This window comes from Lethenteron reissneri, chromosome 54 (genome assembly GCF_015708825.2).
Source record: "Lethenteron reissneri isolate LAM-NWPU_2019-01 chromosome 54, ASM1570882v1, whole genome shotgun sequence".
NCBI lineage: Eukaryota > Metazoa > Chordata > Hyperoartia > Petromyzontiformes > Petromyzontidae > Lethenteron > Lethenteron reissneri.
Genome location: NC_083832.1, coordinates 4,865,267 through 4,893,219, shown reverse-complemented (window position 1 = coordinate 4,893,219; position 27,953 = coordinate 4,865,267). Strand labels below are relative to the sequence as shown.

At 50.5% G+C, this 27,953-nt stretch overlaps 1 protein-coding gene across 1 annotated transcript in view; it reads right to left on the bottom strand.

Moving 5' to 3' along the window:
* LOC133356470 (uncharacterized) overlaps nt 1–27,517 on the bottom strand; it is a 61,104-nt gene extending 33,587 nt beyond the window's left edge. Inside the window, exon 1 of the mRNA XM_061574001.1 lies at nt 26,812–27,517. The gene's annotated coding sequence lies outside the window, so the exon portion shown is untranslated. The remainder of the gene's footprint in view (nt 1–26,811) is intronic.
* Nucleotides 27,518–27,953: the final 436 nt, after the last annotated feature.

Below are 27,953 nucleotides of genomic sequence, written 5' to 3'. Positions count from 1 at the left end.
CACACACACAGGACACACACACAGGACACACACACACACACACAGGGTACACACACACACAGGACACACACAGGACACACACACACAGGGGACACACACACACACACAGGGCACACACACACAGGACACACACACACACACACAGGGTACACACACACACAGGACACACACACACACACACAGGACACACACACACACACACAGGGTACACACACACACACAGGGGACACACACACACACACAGGGTACACACACACACAGGGTACACACACACACACACAGGGTACACACACACACAGGACACACACACACACAGGACACACACACACACAGGACACACACACACAGGGTACACACACACACACAGGGGACACACAACACACACACAGGGTACACACACACACACACAGGGTACACACACACACAGGGTACACACACACACAGGACACACACACACACACAGGGTACACACACACACAGGGTACACACACACACAGGACACACACACACACAGGACACACACACACAGGACACACACACACAGGACACACACACACACAGGACACACACACACAGGACACACACACACACAGGGGACACACACACACACACAGGGGACACACACACACAGGGGACACACACACAGGGCACATACACACACACACAGGACACACACACACACACAGGGCACACACACACAGGACACACACACACACACACACGTGATCCTGCCACGTAGACTACGCCTGAAAGCAGGGCCACTGTGTGCTCACAGTGCACGACTCACAAACTCTGAGATGTCACAAACCGGTCGACGACTACCCATCATCCGCGTGCGGTCCCTAAAATGAACACCCTGTTTGTGGAAAGCCGCCGTGCCTTGTCTTGCGGGAGAGACTGACCCCTGGCCATGGAAATGTGGAATCTACCCCACTGATTCAGGGCCCCATTGCTCATTTCCGCAGGGAGACGTCGACATTTTGTAATGGATTTGTGTACTCCTGTGGCCCCAAGCGATGCCATTTTCTTCATTAAAATGGCACAGCACCCCCCAAAGACTATTTTAATGCACAATCTCCCCTCCCCCTCACCCAGCCTGCCCCCCCCAACCCCCTCATGTGTACGGCGTTGTGAGAGCAGGCCACATTTAGATGCCCTGTAATTGCACACTGCATTGTACTCGCACTCGAAATGTAATCATTTCACCCACTCTACACATATCACACCATCACGAGGCACAACTCCGATTGGTGCTCGTGGCTGCGAATGTCACCACCGGTAGCAACTGCAGCGGGGGGGGGGGTGGTGTAGAGGTTTGTGTCTACGGTAACGTAGACACCTTCCGTACACGTTACCGTCCTTTCGATTGTCTGGCCTGGGAAAGTGTCGTCGAGTCTCGAGACCACTTTTTTTTTTAAATCCTTTATATTAAGTTCACTTGCTTGCTTGCTTGCGCGCTTACGACCGTGCAAATCTTTCGGTCGTTTTTTAACCCACTTCCCGTGATCCAATCGAGCTGACATTTTGCACACAGACTCGTTGTGCGTGACAATAAATTTTCGTGAAAATGTTTTTCCATAACTTTACACTTTTTAGGGAAAAAAATGTCTATTTAATTACCAATTGCTTAATGGTGGCAGGCAATCATCTGACCCATAGGTGGCAGCCATCTCAAGCCAGAGGACGAGAGGACTATAGCCGCCACGCATATAAAGGATTTATAGTGAAAAACTTTGTTTTTATGGGTTAATTTTTTTCAGGAGGGAGCCGCCAAGTTTTCGCTGGAGGGGGGATGGAGATGACGGCTGCCGCTGCTGCTGCTGCTGTGTGTGATCCCAAATTGCACATAGCCTGGCACAAGTGCTGTGGTGATGTCACCGAAACTTAAGTGAATGACGATTGTTGTTGATCCCAATTGAGTAATTTTTACACGCTTTCTTTTAACTCACTCTGTTGTTGTCGTCGTTGTCGTTGTCATATCCTCAAATCTTGTAACTCAATTTTAACCCACTTCCCAATGTGGTATCGTCGACTGCAAACTTGGTATACTTATGTCATACTGATGACAATACTATATTCAATCATTAAAATCAAAATATCTATTTTGTTAAACATTATTTTTGATATGTTACGTATCGGCTTGGGTCTATAATTGTCCACGGTCAACTGACGTTGGCTGTAATTGGCCACGGTCCCTTACGTTATGGCAAGCTTCGGGGCCACTTCCTGGAGTCGTGGAGCTCTGCCATTACTAGCACATTTCATAAAAGTGTGTTTAAAATTTTTTTTTTTAAATATGACTTATTACAGGTATGTTATCAGCACTGGGATGTTTTTGCCGACACCGGATACACTGCGTGTGCGATTGTTAAGTCATGGGAGAAAACCCATGCAGAGCAGGGGGAGAGAAACTCCACACAGATAGGCACCCGAGTCAGGAATCGAACCCACGACCTTCTTTCTGCAAGGTACCAATGTCACCCCTGCAGCTCCCTTCCACCCAATTATTACTCAACAACAACAGCAGCATTTCGATTTAAAGCTTTCGTGACTGCAGGGATTCATCTTCTTGGTTCTTTCGGTAAAGTCACGTAGAAGGGAAGTAATAAAATAATAAAAATAAAACATAATAAAACAATTCTCACGACGTTTCGGCCACAACGCAAGCAGCCGTCCTCAGGTGAAAACCAGGTCCGTCGAGGCGACAGAGTCTGAATGAAACAGCACACGAGCTTGGAGCATATATATAAGCTGGGCGCATTGACAATGATATGCAAATTCCTTTGTCAATGCGCCCAGCTTATATATATGCTCCAAGCTCGTGTGCTGTTTCATTCAGACTCTGTCGCCTCGACGGACCTGGTTTTCACCTGAGGACGGCTGCTTGCGTTGTGGCCGAAACGTCGTGAGAATTGTTTTATTATGTTTTATTTTTATTATTTTATTACTTCCCTTCTACGTGACTTTACCGAAAGAACCAAGAAGAACAACAGCAGCAATTATAGAATATTGTCAAGACACTGCTACGTGAAGGCATCCACAATGCCGTGTCGGTCATGGGGTTGACCATAGTTCACTGCACTGACCAGGTTGGTGTAGCACAGAGGTCGCAAACGGGTTTTGATTCCTTACATCTACCCGTACCCGGCCGCACCAGGGTCACAAATGGGTACCCGTACCCGGCCGTACCCTACCCGAAATGAGTGACAAACGGTTACTCACCAGTGACTCACGGCCTACCCGTACCCGGCCGCACCAGGGTCGCAAACGGCTACCAGTACCCGGCCAGGTACGGGTAGCCGGGTATCGGGTAGGGTACAGGTATCGGGTACCCGGTTGCGACCTCTGGTGTAGCATGGCCAAGCGACGTGCGTCAATCAGAAATAATCGCCTCTCGCACGCACGGTCCAACGCGTGCTTCACGACTGCCAGAATTAATTTCAGTCAATGAGTCTACACACCGTTTGGGGACCAGGACAGAACCCCTCTCTTTAGTCGTTGTTTGCGAGCGCCTATTAGCGCTGGCACGGCACCCACGTGCGGCGGCTGGCATGGGCGAGCCCGGGCACCACCGGTGGCCAATGCTGACCACAACCACCTCCAGAGCTCCAGTGGATGCCACAGATGGTCACCACAGGATCGCAGCAAAGTTTGCAAAATCGCTGTGCCAGCACTCCTCAAATAAACCCACAGCTGCCATTCGCAACTGCATGGTGACGACGTCAGAATAGAACCTGTGCCAGACTAGGTACACTTTGAGGACACCGCGTGAAATGTGGAAGGCACGCTGGTAAGGAGCCACAAGACAGACCCAGGTGTTATGGGTAGATTGAGATGATTGGCAGATGCACCATCTGTGCTCGCCACTGTGCCCCTCACTGTATTTTTGCTGCCTGGTTTCGTTGTTGAAAGCGTTGCCTCCCCCGTCCTCCACTGTGGTTAGAGAGTGAATGCCAACAACTACCCAGTAGCTTCCTTCACAAGTCCTCCTCCACAAAGGCCGATCCTGACACCACTGGTACCAATCACCAGACAGTCCAATCAGTTCCAAATCCTCCCATACCACACGAGCCCACCTCTTTTGTAGACCAGGCCTCATCCGTTTATCTCCATCTATCTCGGCTATGTGACCCACACAACACGTCCGCCTATTTATAGACACAAATGTTCACAAAAAGTGTGCGTACACGGGTACACGATTCAAAAACGCGCCTTAACGAAGATGCCCCAATATCCATTGACTAATTGGGCTACAGCTGTTTGAGAGCACCTGTTAAGCCAGGCGCGGTGCGCAGGAGAGCGGTGGGGCAAGCACCAAGCCCGGCCGCCTCAGTCTCGCCGGTGCTGGTAACCGCACACTACACCAGCTACTCATTCGTGACGGTCAACCCGGATCTGTATTCTTAGGTCTTTTCGGTAAAGTCACGTAAAATAAAAATAAAATAAAAATCACGACGTTTCGGAGGCAACACAAGCTTCCGTCTTCAGGTGGAACCGTCACAGCACGATTGCTGTATCAAGTAAATGAGAAATTCCACCTGAAGACGGGAGATTGTGTTGCCTCCGAAACGTCGTAATTTTTATTTTATTTTTATTTTACTTTTATTAATTAAAAATTTTTACCTACGTGACTTTACCGAAAAAACCTAAGAATATGAATCCTTGCAGTCACGAAAGCTTCAAATCTAGAACCCGGATCTGGTTCTGACACCAACTTGTCACCCACGTCAGCGGTGGTCTGGAAGCCAACTCGGGTCGCTGGGTTCTTGGGCGGTCAGCGGGTCACCACGTCGCCATTGCCCACGTGCAGAGGACACGTACGTGCGCTCGGAGCACAATGCAAACGTGCACGCATTGTGTACGTCTGCAGGCGCACGCTCGCTGCAGTAATTATTCACAAGGCCGCACAGGACGGGAACACACACCGTGCCGAAAAAGCAGCACAAAGGCTGGTGTGCACCCGTGTGCGTGTGTGTGCGTGTGTGTGCGTGTGTGTGCGTGCGTGTGTGTGCGCGTGTGTGTGCGGGGAGCGGTATTGTACCGGTTAGCGCGTTGCGTTACGAATCCAGCGGCACCAAATTCTATTCCCGCTCACGGTCAACACCAGCGGCGATTATCTGAACCGGTTCTGGGCCTCCCCAAGGTCGACTCAGCCTCAAATGAGTACCTGGTGTGGTGTGTAAAAGACGGCCAGGCGTGGTGCTGCCACCCACCTGCCCCAACAGTCTGTTACATGATATATATACGGGGATCTCTGTCTTCTGTCTTGTATATGAGCGCGTCTGTGTGTCTCTGTGTGTGTGTTTGTGCGCAAGTAGCTGCGTGTGTATTCAATGTGTAAGTGTATGTGTCTTTGCGTGTGCTTGTTTGTGTGTGCGGGTCTACTTGTGCATGTGTCTGTGCCTTTGCGTGTGCGTGCATGCAAATCGCTGTGTGTGTGGGCGCGTGCCTGTGTCTGTGTGTGTGTGTGCGTGTCTGTGTGTGTGGGCGTGTGTCTGTGTGCGTCTGTGTGGGGAGCGGTGGTGTAGCGGTTAGCGCACTGCGCTATGAACCTGGCGACCCGAGTTCGATTCCCGCTCACGGCCAACACCAGTGACGATTATCCGAACCGGTCCCGGGCCTCCCCTAGGTCGACTCAGCCTCAAATGAGTACCTGGTGCGGTGTGTAAACATCGCCACTAGGGAGACAAAGGCGGCCGGGCGTGCTGTTATCCACCCAACCCCTCGTGTGCCGTGCCGACCTTCATAGGTGCTCGCTAACAGCACTTGCCCCAACAGCCTGTTCAGGCTATACGGGGGATCTTTATCTTTGTCTGTGTGTGTGTGGTGGTTTATATCTGGCCATGCGTGACATCGGCGGAAATTTGTATCGCAACACACATTCTGGGCGGCCTCTTCTAATGTGTTTCGGGCCTCAAATGAGTTACCTGGTGACGGGGGAGCGAGACATAGGTGGCTGGGCATGCATCACGCCTCTGTCTACATCGTCGGCCCTGTTTGTCGAGCCGTCCCTAACAGGCGCTGGCCAACAGCAGTCTCGCTTGGCTCAGTGGGAAATCTACGCGTGCGGTGCGAGAGATGCGTACGTGTGTAGTATGGGGAGCGGTGGGTCCAGTGGTTGGCGCAATGCGGTGACGTCCGTTTGATTCGCGACCGCAGTCGATATCAGCGGCGGGGTGATATCTCAACTGGATCTGGGTCTCCGCCAGGTCAACTCAGCCTTAAATGAGACCTTGATATAGTTGTGTAAATATCGGCAATGGGGGAGACAAAGGCAGCTGGGGTTAGTCCTGACCGCACCATTCTCTCATGCACCCTGCCGGACTTAATAGATGCTCACTAACATCCCTTTCCACAACAGTCTAAGGCCATAAGGGGGATCTCTGTTGAGATGCCCGTGCTTAAGGTGTATAGTGTATGGGGAGCGGTAGTGTAGTGGTTAGCGCACTGCGCTACCAATCCAGCGACCCGAGGTCGATTTCCACTCACGACCGACATCAGTGACAAATATCCGAACCAGTCCTGGCCGTCCCCAAGGTCGACCCAGCCATAAATGAAACCTGGTGGCGTGTGCACGTATCAACAATGGGGAGACAAAGGCAGTCGGGTGAGGCGCTGGCCACCTCGTGCGCCGTGCAGGCCTTCACAGGAGCTCGCTAAAAGCACTTTCCCCAACAGTCTGGTGAGCCTATAGGGAGACCTTTGTCTTTGTGTACACATGCACCCATACTGCACTGAAGCAAGGTCTCGCATCAGCCCCAACACAGACGTACAGTGCATTCTTCAATGATTGCCTCGCCCCTCCAGCCTCCTACCCCTCCCCTCCTCACCCAGCCCGCTCTCACATCCATTCCCATGATGCCACAGTCATGTGATTAGCACACCACCCACCCCCCACCTCCACAAAGCTCGTGCGGACACACACACACCGTGCACAGACACACACAGCAGTGACACGTACACACATAAAAGGCACACATTCAAATATACAGACATACGCAGCAATGAGACACACACACAGGCATACAATGACACATATGGGATTAAAACCGATGCATCACGTACAAAAATGACATTTAAAGATGCACACAGACATACAGCGGCACGTACACACACATTTACAAATACAAGATCCCACGCATAACCTTAACAGCGAGCACCTATGAAGGCCAACATGGCACACGAGGGGGTGAGTGGCCAAAACCACGCCAGGCCGCCTTTGTCTCCCCAAAGCTAAATGTTTACATACGTCAGCCAAGTGCCCATTGAAGGCTGGGTCGACCTAGTCGAGGAGGCCCAGGGGGACCGGTCCAGAACCGACGTTGGCCGTGACAGACAATGGAACTCGGGTCCCAGTGAGCCAACCACTGCGCCACCACTCCCCATACACGAATACACTGATGCACACAGAGACATACAGCAGCACATAACAAGAACAAAGATCCCCCATATATCCTTTAACAGACTTGTAGGGCAAGTGCTGTTAGCGAGCACCTATGAAGGCCTGAACGGCACACGAGGGGGTGGGTGACCAGCACTAGGCCCGTCCACTTTGTCTCCCCAGTGGCGATGTTTACACACCGCACCAGGTACTCATTTGAGGCCGAGTCGACCTAGGGGCAGCCCAGGCATGATTCAGATAATCGTCACTGGCGTTGGCCGTGAAGCGCTCACCGCTACACCACCGCTCCCCTACGGCAAGAACGCACACGCACATAACAGAGCACTTTTAGCGCAATAACACTGCACCAAAACCACCACGTTTGTCTCACCGGCGGTGACGTTGAAACGCGGCTGCTGCAGGAGCTCGCGTGGATAGGGGCCGAGATGACCCCGGCGACGGCTCGCGGCTCTCGCTCGCGGCTCGCCAGGTCACGGTGCACGAGGCGCAGCGCCAACCACGACCACTGCCACCACCCCCCCCCCTCCAGCCCCGGCGAGAATTGTTTGCGTGAATTAGCGGCGTTTGTTCGAGTAGTAGCAGGGGTGGAGCGAGGGGCGCAATGAACCATGCGACCCCGAGTTCGATTCCAGGTCACGGCCGGCATCAGTGGTCCTGACTCATCGGTCAAACAAATCCCAAGCTCGACGGCGGTGAAGGAAAGCCTTCATCCAGCAGTGGATTAAAGTTGAAAGTGAATCTTGTTTAACCGGGAGAGATCAGAATATCTTCTTCTTGGTTCTTTCGGTAAAGTCACGTAGAAGGGAAATAATAAAATAATAAAAATAAAACTGAATTAAATAATTCTCACGACAGCGTCTTTCAGACAGACCTGGTCTTCACCTGAGGACGGCTGCTTGCGTTGTGGCCGAAACGTCGTGAGAATTATTTTATTATGTTTTATTTTTATTATTTCCCTTCTACGTGACTTTACCGAAAGAACCAAGAAGATGAATCCCTGCAGTCACGAAAGCTTTAAATCGAGACCACAATACTCGTCTCTTTCGCAACAGCGAACTGGATTGACAAGGGGGTGCACATACGTACACAATCGAGTAAAGAGGGCTGGGTAAATCGATAGGATAGGGTATAACAATACACCAAATGCTTTCTCACGGAACGCATATTCACGAGCAGAATGTAAACGGACGCGACCCTGAACACTAGCACACACAGAGCGCCACTGGGAGTGTGAACCGCTGGGCTCGCTTTGGCCACCACTCATTGCTACGTTGGAAACGTCTCACTCGGTGTAAATGAGAGGCCGGGTGGGCTGTCCCATCTGGTTGTCACCGAGTGTTACGCATCCTGAAACTGATGGGATTTTTTTTTCTGTCAACGAATGCCTCGGAGATCAAGAGTGCCGAGCCAGGTTTTTAATACGGACGGCAGCCCGCGATGAAACCGGGTTCTCAAGTGTCACGAGATTATGGTCTCAGCGCACTCACCGAAAACTGCACGCTAAAAAAATAGAAATTAAATAGATTTTTCACATTTCTAGCAAAATTCAGATTCTGAGAATATCACGTCACGAGTCACATGATATATAATAGAAATAATATTGATTTTTCACATTTTTAGCAAAATTCAGATTCTGAGAATATCACGTGACGAGTCACGTGATGTAGCAGCATCGTGTGTAGGAACGTGCGACTCCTACTGGGGAGAGAGATACGAGCGCCGCTTCAAGGATTTTTCCGTGATGCATTCTCCGTGCTCGGCAACCGCTCGCCGACACGAGCAGCACACCACCACTCGGTGAGGTTTACAAACGAGATTGACATCATACCGATCGCCAGATCTCGAAACAAGCATTCTAAATAGGGCCCTACCTTAATAATGAAGAAAAAAAGAAGCTAAATAAAAAATTTCCAGTAAATATCAATGAAACACCAATTTTCAGGGTCTGAAGGGGGGGGGGGTGCACAATTGCCCCCTCATCGCCCACAATGGCGAAGCCAGGATTTTCAGGTAAAGGGGGCAACCCCCTTCAGCAATGATAAATGATCGGTGTTGTTAGCAAGGACTCGTCCCTTGCTTTTTGTTCAACGCGTGTGCGGCGATGGCGCAGCCGTCGATCGAGGGTCGAATTCGAACCGTGTTGTGCGATCGGCATCGCGCTCGCTGAAGCTGTTGATGCCTTCAGGGAAGTCGTGTACTGTATACGCAACTGCGCACAATTCTGAGTCACTTTTCACCGCTTTGCCGTTACTTATTGCCATTTATGGACTCAGACTATTGTCCTATCATCTCATAGAGTCCCTGGCACGTAATAATATGCAACACAGTGGCAGTGGGGGTCGCAAAATGCCGATTTATTGATAATAAACCCCAATGATCCGATCGAAATTAGGGATTTCGATCGGATCATTGGGGGGGCACGTGCCGCCCCCCCCCCTGGCTCCGCCAGTGATCGCCCCCCACCTTGGATGTACCGCTGGCCATCGCTGCAAATTAAAATACGTTCACGATGCATATGCAGTGGGTTCTTTACGACGCGCAGACGACTTGTATCGACACGGTGGTTATTTTCCGAGCTTTAAGAGCGCACGTGCCCCGTGTGAGTGTACGCGTTAATGCCTGCCGGTAAACGTGCGCACTGTCCGCATGAGTGCAGAGCCGATCTTTTTTCTTTTAAACACAGTTGCCGAGCACCGGGGTTCAAAAAGGCCCAAAAACGTCAAGCGGCCAGCCACAAATGGCACACTATCCAAGTTGGAAATATACAAGAAGAGTGCAAGACGTTTCCTGCGTTGAGCGAAGGTTATTCTGAGAGCTTTGGGAAAAGAGGCGACGGACGGGAGGGAATTCCAGATGGAGGGCTCAGGAAGGGAAGGGCTGTGACTTGCAGCGCGGTGCCGGAACACGGAATGGATGGACCAATCCGGTGCATGCAGGGATCAATTACACGCAACAATGTCCTCATGCCCTGGTGATAGTGAACCGTGTTCACTATCGCCAGGGCTCACCCACACACAAGTTCCACATTCCCATGGCAAAATCCAGTTTATCCAGGAAGGAGCCGAGTCATTGCATGAAGGAATTTGAACTCATGACCAGCAAAAATGACTCAGCCACTTATTAACCTCAGTGCTTCTGCGTTGCAAATGTCTGTGTGCTCGTGTATGCACACACGTGCGGGGAGGGGGGGGCAGTGTAGCGGTTAGCGCACTGCACTATGAAACCAGCGACCCAAGTTCTAGTCCCACTCACGGCCAACATCAGAGCATAATATCGGACCTAGTCCTGGGACACTCACAGGTCGTTTTGACCTTACAATGAGTCATGGTACGGCGTCTAAACACCGTGTCCATGCCGACCTTCATAGGTGCTCGATAACAGCACTTGCCCCGACAGTCTGTTAAAGGCAAAACGAGAAATCGTTGTTTGTTCGTGTGTGTGCCCTGTGTCCATGGGTATACGGGCATTTTTTTAGCATGCATGGCTGCATATATCTGTGCATGTGCGTATCTAAAAAACCTTGAAACGTGTGTGTGCTGGTCTTCTCGGCCACGGTCATGCCCTCCCTTCTCTACGCTTGCGAAACGTGGACCCCCTAATGGAACATCTTCGCCTGTTAGACACATTCAGGCTGGTCTGCCTACGATCCATCTTGGGTTTAACCAAGCTGGATTGCGTGAGGAGCCGACAAACCTTCGAAAGATCTGGACATTTCCATCTGTGAGCTCCTCCGGCAGGCAAGGCTGCATTGGCTGGGTCATGTAGCTCGCATGCCCAGCCACCGCATGCTAAATCAACTTTTGTTCGGCCTGATAGAAGGGGCTAAACGGGCGCGAGTGATGTGGTACAGGAAGATATGGAGCTCAGTGGACTTGCCAACAACTAGTACCAGCGGTGTCAAGATCGGCCTCTGTGGAGGAGGCTCGTGAACGATGCTACTGGGCAGTTGAGACAGTCGCTTTCCAACAACAACGGAGGGCGGAGGAGCGACGCTCACAACAACGAGCGGAGCGCCGGGCGGATAAAACGCAGCAAGTTGGCACAGTAGCATGCACGGGCGGTGTATCAGACAGTCATCTCAGTCATCTCAGTCAGTCAACCCGTAGCGTCTGTGTTTGTCCCGTGACCTCCTGCCAGCGGGCGTTCGACACTTCACGTGGCCTTAAAGTGCACATGGCCTGGCACAAGCGCCGTGGTGGCGTCACCGCCACTTAGTGGCGAATGGCGGTTGTTGTTGTGTGCTGACCACCCACCCCCTTGTGTGCGCGCCGGCCTTCATAGGTGCTGCTTGCTAACAGTCTTAGGCTATAGGGGGATCTTTGTGTGCGTGAGTGTGAGCACCTCTAAGCCTGTGTATGATTCTGTGGGGAGCGGTGGTGTAGCGGTTTGCACGCTGCGCTACTAACCCAGCAACCCGAGTTCTCGTCCCACTCACGGCCACCATCAGTGACAATTATCTGAATCGGTCCTGGGCCTCCCCTAAGTCGACGCAGCCTCAAAAAGAGAGTACCTGGTACAGTGTGTAAACATCGCCACTAGGGAGACAAAGGCGGCCGGGCTTGGTGTTGCCCACCCACCCCCTCGTGTGCCATAGGTGCTCACTGACAGGACTTGCCCCAAAAGTCTGTTAAGGTTATACGGGGGATCTTTGTCTTCGTATTGAAGATTCACACAACCCAGCTGCCTGATGCATATCCCTCCTCCTCCTCCTCCACGACCCCCTCTCCACCTCTTGGCACCGGGAGTTGCATATCCGGCTGCACAACTGTACGCAGGAAGACTCTACTGTACGGCGCCTTGCAAGCACCAAAATGGTGGAGAGGGCGAGAGAGAGACGGGGGGGGGAGCCAGGGGAGAGGCCGGGGAGCTTCCCCAAACCACAAACATCCCCCGGGCGGGCGCCCAGAATCACACAGCACATTCCTTCAACGCCGCCAGTGAATAACACGCAAGCCCCACCGGCTGCTGCCCGGGGGGTCACAGCCGGGGGGAGACGCGAGTTCAACTCCACAGCTTCGTTTGTGGCAGTCCCATAGATTCGGCGGTGAGCGTGATGCGCTATGGACCCGCCAAGCTGAGTTTGATTCTATGCCACGGCTTGCATCGGTGGCGAGCGAGATCTAAACCGAGCTCTGGATCTTCTCCCGCACCCCCTTTGGCAACCCGCACCAACCAGCGTGGCCAATAATGGTCAAACAATACCTGCGATGATTGACATAGAGAGGGAAGGCCTTCATCCAACAGTGGATTGAGTCGACTGAGAATACAGGCTGCACCCTCTGCCAACACGGGCAGAGGCCACGGTCCCGCTCCACGCTGCTCTCCCAACCACGGTGACATCTGACCGCATTCACTGTGGACAGTGTTGACAAAACGAGAGGGCAAGAAGGAAAAACCATACAAACACGCGTTTGTCCCTCGACATAAATTGAGCGAGCGATAATCATGGCGGGTACGTTCGCAGACCTGGCGAGGCAACAGCGCTCCAACAGCCGACGACTTTTACCGCTGGTTTTTGCATATCCATGCTTTGCGGAATGGTGTGATCAACTTGCTTGTGTTAAACCAACGCTCGCTCGCAAACATTCACTCCCAGAAGGCTGCACGGCTGCTGGGATTTGCACACAAATACTTTTGTTATCTACGGGAGTTACCGTGGTACCCGGTTACAGACGGACAAGCTAATGCATAAAAGCTTTCAAAACCTCAGTCGAAAACGTTAAATATAACAACAATATAGATCCCTTTGTCAAGCCACTGCTGGATGAAGGCCTCTAACATGTCAGCCATGGTATTGTTCGACTCCACTGCGTCTGCCAGTGTGGTTCGTGAAAATGGACCTCCGGACAAGCTTGTTTTCACTCCCTAGTGAAGTTAGCCGTGGTCAAGAATCTACCTCAGGTCGTCAGGTCCATAGCACAGTGTGCTAACCACTGCGCCACCGCTCCACACCCACATGTTTATATACTCCACTGTACACCTGATATTTATATCCAGAGTCTGACAAACTCGCTCTCAATTGGACAACACTTTTTGCTGGACAAACCTCAACGGAATATTACGCTTCGGACTTTTCAATGCTCAACTTGAGAACCCTGTTTATAATTCTAGATTTGAAGCTTTCGTGACTGCAAGGATTTATATTCTTAGGTTTTTTCGGTAAAGTCACGTAGGTAAAACATTAAAATTAATAAAAGGTTACAAACTGAGTAATCATTGGAAAGATGTGATTAACCATGCAAAAAAGATTTAACTACACTTATTTGGCCAATCTTATTTGACATACAACTATTACAGGTTTACCATGTTTAGTTGTTTTCTCCTTGTCACAGGTTGAGTCACAAACCATACCTCTCCATAACAAAGGCTCACCCTCTTAAGCCTCACCTTACCATATGAATAAAAAGTGTGCTGTACTTGGCCCTTCCCCCCCTCTCCAACCATTATATAAACGCAGTGGTAACTCCTGCAATCTCTCATTTACTTGATACAGCTGTCGTGGCTGTGACGGTTCCACCTGAAGACGGAAGCTTGTGTTGCCTCCGAAACGTCGTGATTTTTATTTTATTTTACTTTTAGTAATTTTAATGTTTTACCTACGGTTTATAATGGCAAGCGACAACACGGATTCAAGACCCGGCATCTACGCAGTGCCAAGCTCAGTACAAAGACGCAGCACACATGGGCCCCACCCCCAGAGGCAACCACATTCATTCCCAGAGCCCACATCCAGCAGTTCGGGGGTACTGGCTGGGTGCTCCGACACGGCCATTACGAGCAGCCGTGAGCCATGTCAACGCAGCGTCAATGATTGACGGAATGTAATGGCGCACGGCAGGACCCCCCCCCCCCCCCCCCCAAGCTCCCTCCTCTCAGTCTTATCGAGAAGTCCGGCTTCTGCTCAGCCACCACCTCTGTCCCTGGGGTCATAGTTGAAGAAACGTGCCGTCTGCATTCACGGGGACCGGCTGTGGCGTGGGGCGTTCGCTCTGCGCCCTGGAACATTTCGCGCGCCCGCCGCTAAGCCGGGCGTGATGGTGGTGGCGGCGCACGCCCGCAGGGCACGGCGTTCTGCAGAATCACGCCGGCACAGCGCCGTCTGCGAAACTCGCAACCCGCACGTCCACGCCGCACGTCCACACCGCACGTCACGCCGCACGTCACGGCCGCACGTCACGGCCGCACGTCACGGCCGCACGTCCCACCGCACGTCACGCCGCACGTCACGCCGCACGTCACGCCGCACGTCACGCCGCACGTCACGCCGCACGTCACACCGCACGTCCACGCCGCACGTCCACGCCGCACGTCCACGCCGCACGTCCACGCCGCACGTCCACACCGCACGTCACGCCGCACGTCACGCCGCACGTCACGCCGCACGTCGCGCCGCACGTCACGCCGCACGTCCACACCGCACGTCACACCGCACGTCCACGCCGCACCGCACGTCACACCGCACGTCACACCGCACGTCACACCGCACGTCACACCGCACGTCACACCGCACGTCACACCGCACGTCACACCGCACGTCCAGTGCTATCCCCTCGCACGGGTGGATTTTCTCCGGACAGCCGAGTTTCCATCCCCCCCCCCACCCACCCACGCGCTTCACACGTTAAAAAGAAGTGGCAGAACAGAGGGAGAACATGCAAAGTCTGGAAGTGAATTGATGACCTTAATATAAAACTGCGCATCGCATTTCAATGTAGAAATTCCTCCCAAGACTCCAGACGCCTCCCCTCTCACCCCAGCCACGCCGGCGTGCAGTCACTGCAACAGCTGGAGCCTGACCGTCACTTCCTAAGCCCCCCCACTGCTCACGGCCAATCGCACGCCCAGCTGAGGAGCTGCCCAGAACCATTTCACAAAACAAAAGGCATGGTATCTGGGCGACGCCGAAGCAGTGATGTCGGCAATGACGGTGTTACGTATCAAGGTTAGGGATATATAGTAGATCTATCAAGTCTCGACAGAGCAACGTGCAATGTGGCGCTATGGGGTTGACTCTGCCCATCATAAGTCAAGGATAAATAAAATAAATAAACACGGTGGGGAATCAACAGTGGTCATTAAATTGACAGAGACCCGAGCGTTAGAATATCTCCGGCAATCGTGAACAATGTTGCACGGTCGGGAGAGCGGGGAGGGTGCAGAGAGCGTGGAGAGGAGCGGCGTGCGGGAGAGTAAGTGGGGAGAGTGGGGACATTGTGGAGAGCATGGAGTGCAGAGAGAGGGCAGAGAGCGGGGAGAAGGTGGGGCACGGTGAGTGGGGAGCGCAGGGAGAGGGTGGAGAGTGTGGAAAGCACGGAGAGCGGCGAGATGGTGGAGAGCAGGGAGAGTGTGGAGAGCATGGAGAGCACAGAGAGGATGGAGAGCGGGCAGAAGGTGGAGCACAGGGAGTGAGTGGGGAGAGCATGGAGTGTGGCAAGCACGCAGAGCACAGAGAGGATGAAGAGCGGGGAGAAGGTGGAGCACAGGGGGTGAGTGGGGAGAGCATGGAGTGTGGCGAGCACGCAGAGCGGGGAGAGGGTGGAGAGCGGGGAGAAGGTGGAGCACAGGGAGTGAGTGGGGAGAGCATGGAGTGTGGCAAGCACGCAGAGCGGGGGAGAGGGTGGAGAGCAGGGGGCATGAATCTCGTGTGGGTGAATGTTCCCATATGTCTGGGTTTTTGGCAAAATCGCCCCAATGACTCCATCACCCGCGATGGAAGCAATCGTCAGCGCGATGAGTTTCTAGCGTTTAGTAGAGACATGAATATCAGACCTTCAACGTGTTTATGCTGTAGTTTCCACTAGTTTCGATGCTAGATATGTAACAAATCTGTTCCTTCACCATCGCTAGTTCCAAGTCGTGTCATGATTCGGGGGGGGGGATGGAGGGTCACAGTTCAATTCAAGAATCACATTCTCTTTGTCTCCTTTGAGCGGTCTCCTGGCGTCGGTGTCTGTTTCGCTCGTCTTTCCATTTTATAATAAAAAAACACAATTCAATCTCTAACGCGCGATTCAACGCACGCTCGGAGAACGGTGACACGGGGCAGCGTGAGCGCGTTCAACGATCGTTCAACGATCGTTCGACGCTCGTCCGACGCTCGTCCGACGCTCGTCGTAGAGGTTCGCATTTGGAATCCGGCAGGCCTCCCCGGTTATTTTGGTTAATAACCGTGAATTACAATATGTCCGCTTCACAGTGAACGTCACAGATCCCTTGACGTACTTCGAACAGAGTGGGCCTTTGTTTGCCAGCATCATGGTCCAAATTTGCTCAATTAAAAAAAATTACCACCAAATTACTCATACGTAGCACCATCACTCACGACTGGCAGACTAATACCCGCTTGCGGGCCAGATGCGGAGTAACCTTGTGCCGCACAGGGGCAGCTGCCACGGGGGGTGCCCTTTAAAATGTACCGAGGCAACGAGATGCGATGCAGGTCGCTTGTCGCGTGCGAGGAGCTCCGAGATGCCCCGGCGTAGAAGAGGGTGGGCTCCGTCGAACACGACCCATTATCGCCGTGACGCGAGAATCGATTTCATCCCACGAGTTGCCACCGTCCACCGAAACGGGGCCACGGTGGCGCGCTGGCTCGGTGGAGAGTGCCGCGTCCGCGAGGCCTCCTCCCGAGGCGATCGTGGCGCGGCCAGCGGCCTGGCGTGACAGCGGGCGCCTTGCCGGCCAAAAATAGCCACCCCAGGCAGCGCGCACAACAATGATCGGTTCGCAATCACACCAAATCCGAGGCCCCCGCATGTGTTATGGGGCTATATTTGAGCTGTCCTCACTTGCGTGGTGAACTTTGATGACCCTGCTGACACAGAAGGATTGAATGATTGATAAATGGATAGATACGTTACAGCCATTTGTTAATCCACTGCTGGATTCAAGGCCTCCCCACGCCGTGTCGGTGGGGGGAGGGGAGCCCCAGGACGAGTTCCAATATCACTCACCACTAATGTTAGCCAAGGGCTGGGACTCTTAACTCGAAAGGTTTATGGCGCAGTGCAACTAAGCACTGCGCCACCACTGCCCCAATGCTGCATAATAAAAATGCATTAGAAAAACATTAACTACCTGCTCTGTAAAGCCACAGAGCGAGTCTGCGTTGCTCTGAACTTACTAAAGCATCCACATTCATGACTCTCAAACAGGGAACCGGAACCTCGCTGCTGAAAAAAAATGGAAAATTTGCCAAATTTCGTATGCGCTTTTCAAGCGTGACATTGTGCTCTGGGCTTGCAGAGAGGGAGTTGTGATGTCTGTGACAAGTGTGTCTTTTGAAGATAAAAAACAATTATTTCTTGATTTGAAGCTTTTGTGACTGCAGGAATCCATACTCTTTGGTTCTTTCGGTGAAGTCACGTAGGTAGAGAAAAAATAGATCACGACGTTTCGATCGCAACACAAGCAATCGTCATCAGGTGGGACAACCACAGCAACAAACACATCCCTCCTGTGGAGGGAGCTGATAGGAACGTTTGGTTGCTCGGTCAATGGCCAGGGTCAACGGCGGCGTGGTGTATTCCGCAAATATGCCCGACTGTGAGGGTGGGCACAAGCCGGCGTGAGTAGGTTAAACGTTGAGTTTTATAAGGGCACTACGGGGTGATCAGCCCCTCCCCACCCAGCCCCACCCTCCCCACCCAGCCCCTCCCTCCCCACCCCAGCCCCTCCCCACCCTCCCCACCCAGCCCCTCCCCACCCTCCCCACCCAGCCCCTCCCCACCCTCCCCACCCCACCCTCCCCTCTCCACCCAGCCCCACCCCTCCCATTTTTGGATGCACGACGGACGGACACAATAATCCCCTGTGGACTGGTGTAACCAGGAGGTTCCTACCAATAAAACCTTGGATTGCGAGTAACTTAGTCTGCGAGTGTTTTGCAAGACGAGCAAATTTTTTAAATAAATTTTTATTTGATAAACAAGCGAGGTCTTGCAATACGAGTAGTACGTGTATACGCTTTGTCTGCCGAGCGTCACGTGATCACAACTGATACACGAGCGCTTTGATATACGAGTGCTTTGGATTACAAAACACGTTTCCGGAACAAATTATGCTCGCAATCCAAGGTTTTACTGTATATCGGTGATAATATGTATCACTATCGGGCCCTCCAGTGGCATTCGGCTAACGGGCCAGGTCTTGCCGATGAGACTCGGCAAAGTCTAAATGAGAAAGGTGTCGCCTCGTTTAGTAAACAGGCGTCACTGCACATCAGTAATACCGCGCGGGAAGGCCGAGATGCCGGCAGATTAAACGCGATTTCCTTTCGGCAAATCTCACACTGAAATGTCACAGTTCATCCCTCCTCCCCAAGCCCTGTCGTTCCTTTCCCCTCACCCACATCTACCCGTACCCTAACCCCCCAAACCACACATCTAATAATGGAGGCAGCGCTTGCGGGGTGGATGTGGTTATGCAGAGCCCCTTGAACAAAAAAAGAGGTGGGGGGTGGAATGCCTATAAGGGAAGCGCCCACTGGAACGCGACGGGTCACGTGACAGCAGCACAAACCACTACCACTGCTGCTACCCACAATGCCACGCACACCGTACCACACGTGGGCAGGCGGGAAAGACGCAGAGAACACACGTGTTCTCCTCTCACATGCGTGTTCTCCTCTCACATGCGTGTTCTCATCTCACATGCGTGTTCTCATCTCACATGCGTGTTCTCATCTCACATGCGTGTTCTCATCTCACATGCGTGGCCCACGCGTGTTCTTCCTCTCACACGCGCGGCCGTTCCTGCGGAATCTCCGGTTTTGTCCCAAATTATAAATTAAAAAATCCAAAATGAAATTGGTGACAATGCAGCACCCTCCACAAAGGAAACTGGCTGCGTCGATAACTACTTTTGTGATCGTTTCGATGCCACATGGGCCTTCATCTGTAGCCCTTCGTCAGTCGTGGGGGTTGTTTGACTATACTTCACCTCGCCAGTTCGCGCGTGTTGATGTCAGCCAAAACTTGGAATCAAATTCAGGTCACCGGGTTTACAATCTTCCAAGTACATCAGTACCCAAAACGTCAGCCTATTTACGTATTATTTTTCTGTCATAAAGACAGCGTTTTGGCGAACGTGTAAAGAGTATTTGTGCTTGTGGAACATAGCCAAACCAGTCCCTCAATATTTTACTTGGGGGTTTATTATTTCATATTTGGCCAGATGTTAAGGATGATGGTTAAATCCAGACTTGAGGATATTTGCAAACTGACAAGTTTGTGCTACGTTGAGTTACTTTTCCAAACTTAATATCCCGACAAAGCCATCAATACTAAAATATCGCCGGGAATGTGGTTAAAACATTTAAGAAAAGTTATTTGAATTTCGATTTAAAGCTTTCGTGACTGCAGGGATTCATCTTTTTGGTTCTTTCGGTAAAGTCAGGTAGAAGGGAAATAATAAAAATAAAACATAATAAAATACAATTCTCACGACATTTCGGCCACAACGCAAGCAGCCGTCCTCAGGTGAAGAACAGGTCTGTCGGAAAGAGAGCGTCTGAATGGAAAGTTATTTGCCCAAAGAATTGAGGTCAAATTTTATTTGTATTTCACAGCAATGGTATGTGGTGTGTGTGTGTGGTGGAGCGGTGGCACACTGGTTAGCACACTGCCACGATGGATCTGGCAACCTGAGTTTGACTCCTGACCATCCTTAACACAGGTGCAGAGTAGGGATGTGCTCCCGATATTTGTATTAATCTGAACAATTGGGTTTAGTTCTAGATTTGAAGCTTTCGTGACAGAAAGGATTCATACTCTTAGGTTTTTTTCGGTAAAGTATCTATTTTTATTATTTATTTCTTACCTAAGTGACTTTACCGAAAAAGCCTAATTGGGTTTAGATATGAAATTTCAAACAATTTATTTTCATTTACTTCAGAAATGATGTCGGACATCACAGGATATGAGATCACAAAGTGGTGTCACGTGGCACCATGCGACGTCACTATTGTTGGCAAGAAAACAAGCTACATTATTATTCGAAAAATTATCCAAAATTGTCCGTAAAAACCCGAAAGTCTTCCGTGTTTCAATACAAAATCTCATTTCTCATGCAGTGGCAAATGAGCCGGCCTTTCAGCCCAACCCAAACAGACCGGCGTGGTGAAGTATGGTCGAACAAAACCCCACGACTGACGCCGTGGGGGGGGGGGGAGGCCTTCTTCCAAACAAAAAATGCCCGAGCTAAAACATGCTCACCAGTCCTTGTCCTCTGTTTTACGTTGGTATGTTCAGCCCAGAAGATTAACACAAAAAATGTAGCAGTCGTTTGAAATACGTGGTCAACCAAGTTAGTGTCTAACCGTGTTGTTGGCCGACTGGTTTGCATCGCGTTGCGTTTCTAAGGTTTGTTGAGTTCTCGGCTCCCATCTTCTTGCTGTATTTGCCTCCATGCAGTTTGCCGTTCTCTATGTTGCTTTGCACGTGGTGTCCCTCTGTGTGTTCCCTTGCTATGTGTTTTACCCCATTTTCACCTGATGATGAGCGCTTGTGTTGCGTTCGAAACGTCGTGATTTATTTTAATTTTATTGATTTAAATTTTCTTTTATTTATTCTTTGGAAGAACGTAATCAACCAGATAGGGTGTTGACTGTTATGTTATCCGACTCTCTGTTGTATTACATTACATTTCTAAGTATACTAGATTTGTGTTTCTATTTAATTTATACCTGATGATGATTGCTTGTGTTGCAATCGAAACGTCGTATGCTAGTATTTAATTTAATTTATTATTTTCTCTTTATACGTGACTTTACCGAAAGAACCAAAGAATAATTCCTGCAGTCACGAAAGCTCCAAATTAAGTTTCTTTTATTTCTACATACGTGACTTTACCGGAAAAAACAGTATGTTTGATGGCATTAACCCACGAGGAACGCCGTTTGAATGATAACGCACTCGTAACCAGCCCTGTCCTGCGCATCGTACACACGGCACGACGACACGTGGCCTCACCACAGATGATGGCGGTAACACGACGTGGGAGAACGCTTTTACTAAATGGCAGCGGTGCACATGCACAAGGAAAGGTGGGGCAACACCAAGCTCATAAAAAAGACAAAGATCCCCCCCCCCGGATAGCCTTAACAGACTGTTGGGGCAAGTGCTGTTAGCGAGCACCTCTGAAGGCCAGAACGGCACATGAGGAAGGGGGTGGGTGGCCAGCACCACGTCTTTGTCTCATTCGTGGCGATGTTTACACACCGTACTAGGTACTCATTTGACTTGGGGGGGGGGGAGGCAGAAGCTGTTCAGATACTTGTCACTGTTGTTGGCCGTGAGTGGGAATCGAACTCTGCTTGCCAGGTTCCCGGCACAGCGCGTTAACCGCTACACTACAACTCCCACACCAAGCTTATGCACCAACACACATCCATTGCCTTTGTCTCTCCCCAAAGCGGATGTCATTGGCCACCACCACCGAAACAGGCACTTCTGGCTTGAGTGAGTTTAGGAGGCACAGCCCTGGTCGAAACGAACGTGCAGGCCAACCATGAGATGTGCAGCGAGGATGAATTAAACCTGTGCCATCGAGATCGTACAGCTGTCTACAAACCGCATCAACCTCACCACCACCTTCTTGGTTCTTTCGGTAAAGTCACGTAAAATGTAAATAATAAAATAATAAAAATAAAACATAATAAAATAATTCTCACGACGTTTCGGCCACAACGCAAGCAGCCGTCCTCAGGTGAAGAACAGGTCTGTCGGAAAGACGCTGTCGTGAGAATTGTATTTCTCAGGTGAAGACCAGGTCTGTCGGGGAGACAGACCTGGTCTTCACCTGAGGACGGCTGCTTACGTTGTGGCCGAAACGTCGTGAGAATTATTTATTACGTTTTATTTTTATTATTTTATTATTTCCATTCTACGTGACTTTACCGAAAGAACCAAGAAGGTGAATCCCTGCAGTCACGAAAGCTTTAAATCGAAACTCACCACCACCGTCACCATTGACACACACGCACACACGGCAGTGGTTCAGCAGGACGGCTGTTTTGACAGCAGCTTTTCGCGATTCCCTGCGAAGGCCACTGTTGACGTGGAAGCACAGCAAGGGACACCGATGGATTTTGCCGCACTGCCCTCGGCTGCCTATAACATAGCTCGGCAGCCTATACCACCTGTTGCGCACGGTGAGGTATGGTCAAATAAGTGTACGGAGACAGGGCTGCACAGCAGTGGCTTGAGCGAGCTAATGGAACCAGCACACCTTTGTCTCCCCGAGTGCTGATGCGCATGCACCACCGCAGCGGGAACGACTATCCAGCAGTGATGACATAGAGATGGCGGACAGCAAGGTTACACACATTGGCGTTGTGCATCATGGCCAAGAACCCAACAGGAGACATTGCACCAGTGCTCGCTCGCTCGCACGCGTCAACAACACGACAGAAATCCTCCCCCATATAGCCGCATAGACCACGCGACACGCGTGCCATCGTTAACCCTTCCTGTGACAGGCAAGGCCAGACCAGGGGAGTGCCGTGGCCATGACCAATAAGATTTTCACGCAGCGCACAAAGGTAGCTATTTCATGCCGAGTCAACCTGGAGTAGTCTCAGGACGGGTTTCGATATTTGGTCACGGACGGTGGCCGTGAGCGGGAATCGAACAGGCTCATGTCTGTTTCGGTTCGCGCTTGCCAACTGATAGACATAAAATTTTAAAATGGGATTCGTCAACAAAGTAGCACCGCAAAACCCCCCCATGGGCCGACGTGGTCTCCGTGGCAATCGTGGAAGTTGTTGACGATACTTCACCACAATGGTCAGTGTGGGCTTGTGAAAGGTGAGTCTAGGACTGGATCAAATATCACTCATCACTGATGGTAGCCGTCACAAGCAACCCAACTCGTTTATAGAACGGTGCTGCATGAATTGCTGCGCCATAGCTCCAAACACACAAATAGAAAGACCAAGATCGCCCCCCCCCCGTGCAGCCTTTTGGGGCAAGCGCTGTTAGCGAGCACCTATGAAGACCGACACGACACACGAGGGCTGGGTGACGAACATCACCCACCGCCACCTTTGTCTCCCTAGTGGCGATGTTTACACACCGCACTCATTTCAGACCGAGTCGACCTAGGAGATGCCCGGGACCGGTTCAGACAATCGTCACTGGTGCTGGCCATGAGCGAGAATCGAATTAAGGTGACCTGGTTTGAAACGCAGCGCCCAAACCGCTACACCTCCATGAATTCACATGAAGCCTCTTCCACGCATGTTTCCGCCTTAAACAACAGATTAAAATGTCTTTCCTTCCCTGCCTTCTCTGCCCCCTTCCCCCGTCCATCGAGACTGGATTCCAGCTTCCCCCAACAGCTCTACACACAGCACCCTCCCCTCCACCACCACCAGCCGCCCTCACCACACATCCCATGCACGTCTCTCGTTCACACCTTTCCGGCTTTGTGTGTGTGTGTCTGGCTGGCTTGCACAATTAGCGTACGCAAGCTACTCACTCGTGACAGATTATGTACCAACCATACACGCAACGCGTATTGCCACAGAGATCGTAGTAATGATGATGATGATAGGATATTACTCATTATCTGTCATCTTATTATCTGCAAATCCTGTTGGCCACAGAGGCTAGATTATTCACATTTCTGATCGTTACTTGGCGGACGTCTCGGGATTTGCAGATAATTGCTGCATTTTATGCCACCCAGCTTATTCCAAATAAATTCCGAGTTTACCGAAACGTGAGAAAATCGTGAAGCTCGTGGAAAAAAACACAAATTTACAATAGACCACACACTCTACCGATGATACAAATAAAATCAAAACCGGCCCAGTTTTTTTATCGACAAAGCTGACGGGCCAACACTTTTATTCCCCGAGTCGGGTGTGAACACATGCGTCGGGTGTGAGCCCAGAGGAGCATCAGCTGCGAGGAAAGCGAATGAGCTGAATGTGGCTGATGCCTTGTCCTCACCCAGCGTGTTTCCCCAGCAACAAGCAATGAATGGGACATCATTCCCGAAGGAGACAGGAATTGGTCACCGCACTCCTCATGGTAACATCGCCACCATATGCTGGATTCTAAACAGGTCTGCCCCCCCACCAAAGCCCCTTGTGTGCATGGAGATATCTCGGTTCAAAATAACAACAACAAATGTGAAGAATCCTTTTTGGGATGTTTGCCCAATTCCAGTCGTACAATACGGGGGTGGGGGCAATTTCACATCTGCGACAGAAACATCAGCTCAAAAAAACATGAGCACTGGTCAGAGTTCAGTATTTACTCTTTTCCTGTGGCAGACTAGTCTCTCCTTGAAGCCTTAACCACTCACCAGATAGTAGATATTTTACCAACCTCAAAGGAATGATGATGATGATGATGGGGCCGAGTTGACCCTGGCCAGGACATGAACTCAAACCCACAACTGGAAGCCAGCCCCACTGCCCTATCGAATGAGCCACACGCAACCCAGCCGCAGCCTGAACACCATCACGACACGACAGATCATCCTGAAATCACATTAAGCCTAGATTTGAAGCTTTCGTGACTGCAAGGATTCATATTCTTAGGTTTTTCGGTAAAGTCACGTAGGTAAAAAAATCAAAATTAATAAAAGTAAAATAAAATAAAAATCACGACGTTTCGGAGGCAACACAAGCTTCCGTCTTCAGGTGGAACCGTCACAGCCCGACAGCTGTATCAAGTAGATTTAGATTTTTTTACCTACGTGACTTTACCGAAACACCTAAAAATATCACATTAAGCCATTATACACTAAGATATGTCAGCATGGTGGAGGTGGTGGGAGCCCTCCTGTCCAGCCACTCGAAGGTGGTCTGGTGGGTCGGTCACCACGACTCTCCAATGCCTCCCTTACTAACACACTGTGCTGTAGCTACTAAACTAGAACTTGTTCTAGATTTTAAGCTTTCGTGACTGCAAGGATTCATATTCTTAGGTTTTTTCGGTAAAGTCACGTAGGTAAAAAATTAAAATTAATAAAAGTAAAATACTTGATACAGCTATCCGTGCTGTGACGGTTCCACCTGAAGACGGAGGCTTGTGTTGCTTCCGAAACGTCGCGATTTTTATTTTATTTTCATTTAACTTTTATTAATTAAAATTTTTTTACCTACGTGACTTTACCGAAAAAAACCTAAGAATAGAACTTGTTCAACAACATCTGAAGCTAATTCTAGATTTGAAGCTTTCGTGACTGCGAGGATTCATACTGTTTTTTTTCGGTAAAGTCACGTAGGTAAACAATCAATAAAATAAATGAAAACAACTCAATTAAATCACGACGTTTCGGAGGCAACAAAAGCTTCCTTACCTACGTGACTTTCCCTAAAACACCAAAGATTATAACATCTGAAGCCCTTAAACGGATTAAGACTCACCGACGAATCGTACATGTACAGCCTTTTTGCAAATCCACGGTTGTGGGTCTTGGGGGTTATTTGACCACATTTCACCATGACATGTCCTGAATATAAAATGTATCCGTGAACATTCAAAGCAATCGATCCCGTTTTGTTGACCTGAATTTAGCAAATTGAGGTCCTGCTGAATCCAACCAAACCATCTCACCACTCAAAACAGCACTAATTTCCACCGACAACCCTTAACCAGCAGTGGAAATTCCACATTCCTCTGACGGAAAGCAACCTCTTCCCAGGACATTAAACTGCTGAAACAGGAAATACTGTATGGATGTGATCTTGTCTTAAGTTGACCTCTTATAGTCAACCTTATGAGATTCAAAGCGGTTTCGTCAGGACCCATGGCACGCACCTCAAGCCTCGCCAGGATTACCATCTGCCCATTGCTATTGAATCTTTGTTTGATGTATTTATTTGTTAAAAACACAGTCTGCCTCATCCCACACAAAACAACACACCATGCCTCTGTAGGCTTGACCTACATTTTAAATTAAGCACGAATTCTTACCGATTGCTTGAAATGGCAGTCGGCGTACTATTACGGTACATACATTGCTGTATTTTATTTGCGATTACACATTGCCAACATAAACAAACTAGGGAACATTTCGCGAGTTTAACGTCGCTATGTCGTTGATATAACCACGAGGTCTCAATACTCCTTGTAAGGAGAGTGTTGCTTACACTGAGGATGCCTGGGCAAATTTGTGTTAAAGTCGTGGTTAACCACTCCTCAAAGCACACCACAAATGTCAAGGAGCTGTCTTTGGAAAACGTTAATTAGCTTTAATTTAAACAGATCTTTCACCTATGGAGTTGGGAGTGTGAGTTCATCAGCCCAGACTTCAAATTGTTTAATTTAAAAAGGCACGAGTTTAACCACGAAACCGCGTTCACTTTGAGCTAAAGTTAGAGGCAACTTGAAGTAAACTGAAGCGTTTAACGCGAATGTAGCAGTGTGAAGAGAACGATGTTTGTTACTCACGCCAATGCAGAAGACGCCGCGTTAAACGACACACGGGGCGCGGGGGATGGGCGACCCACGACCCCGGCCCGCGGACCAGGCTCCCGCCGGGGGCCTATCCCAGGCCTCCCGCAGGAAAACTAGGCCGAGCGTATAGGTCCGCGGCGGTCAAATATTGCTTTTCTTTTCTGCCCTTCTACTAAAGGGTGTTAGCTTCACGCAGGCGGACTCGCAGCACCCCATCTAATCGTTAGCGACGGAGGGTAGCCGGTCCAAGGACTGTGGGCGGGGGATGGGCGAGGCGCGCCCCGTGTACACGGGGACGATATTCCCGCCGGGGGCCTAGCCTAGGCTTCCCGGATAAAAACTAGGCAACGATGAAAAGACCCGCGCGGGTCGGGGTCCGGACGCAGACTTTTAGTCATTCTCTTACAACTTTAAACATTAATTCGTAACATTTAACTATCGCCGTGCGCTGGAAAGTTGCGTTGCTACTGTGTGGCAAAGCGATCGTCGCCTAATGAGGAAGATGCAGTAAATTGTGAAGGGAACGCGTGCTCCGAACCACCGTCTGGGGCTTAATTCTGTAATTCACGTTGCCGCGGCTATAACGCAGAGCGAGTTACGAGTTACACACATTGTGCCATTGTGATCGCGTCCTTATTTTCGATATAACCGCATTAAAGTTCGTGGCACGTGTTGTTGCTAAACGTTTGCCCACCTTTGCTCGGGGAGTGACTGCTTAATTGGGGACGTGGGGGGGGGTACGTTTGGGTGTCGTTGTGCGGCCCCATCCGGAATATCCCCTTCGTTTTTGTGTTATCGATTTAGTCTATTCACCATAGTGTTATCGATTTAGTCTATTCACCCTAGGGTTATCGATTTATCCTACTCACCTCGGGTTATATATTTATCATATTCACCCTAGGGTTATCGGTTTATCCTATTCACCCCAGGGTTCTCAATTTATCCTATTCACCCCAGGGTTATCGATTTATCCTATTCACCCCAGGGCTCTCGATTGATCCTATTCACCCCAGGGTTATCGATTTATCCTATTCACACTGGGGTTCTAGATTTATCCTATTCACCATAGTGTTCTCGATGTATCATATTCCCTAGGGTTATCGATTTATCCTATTCAACATAGGGTTCTCGATTTA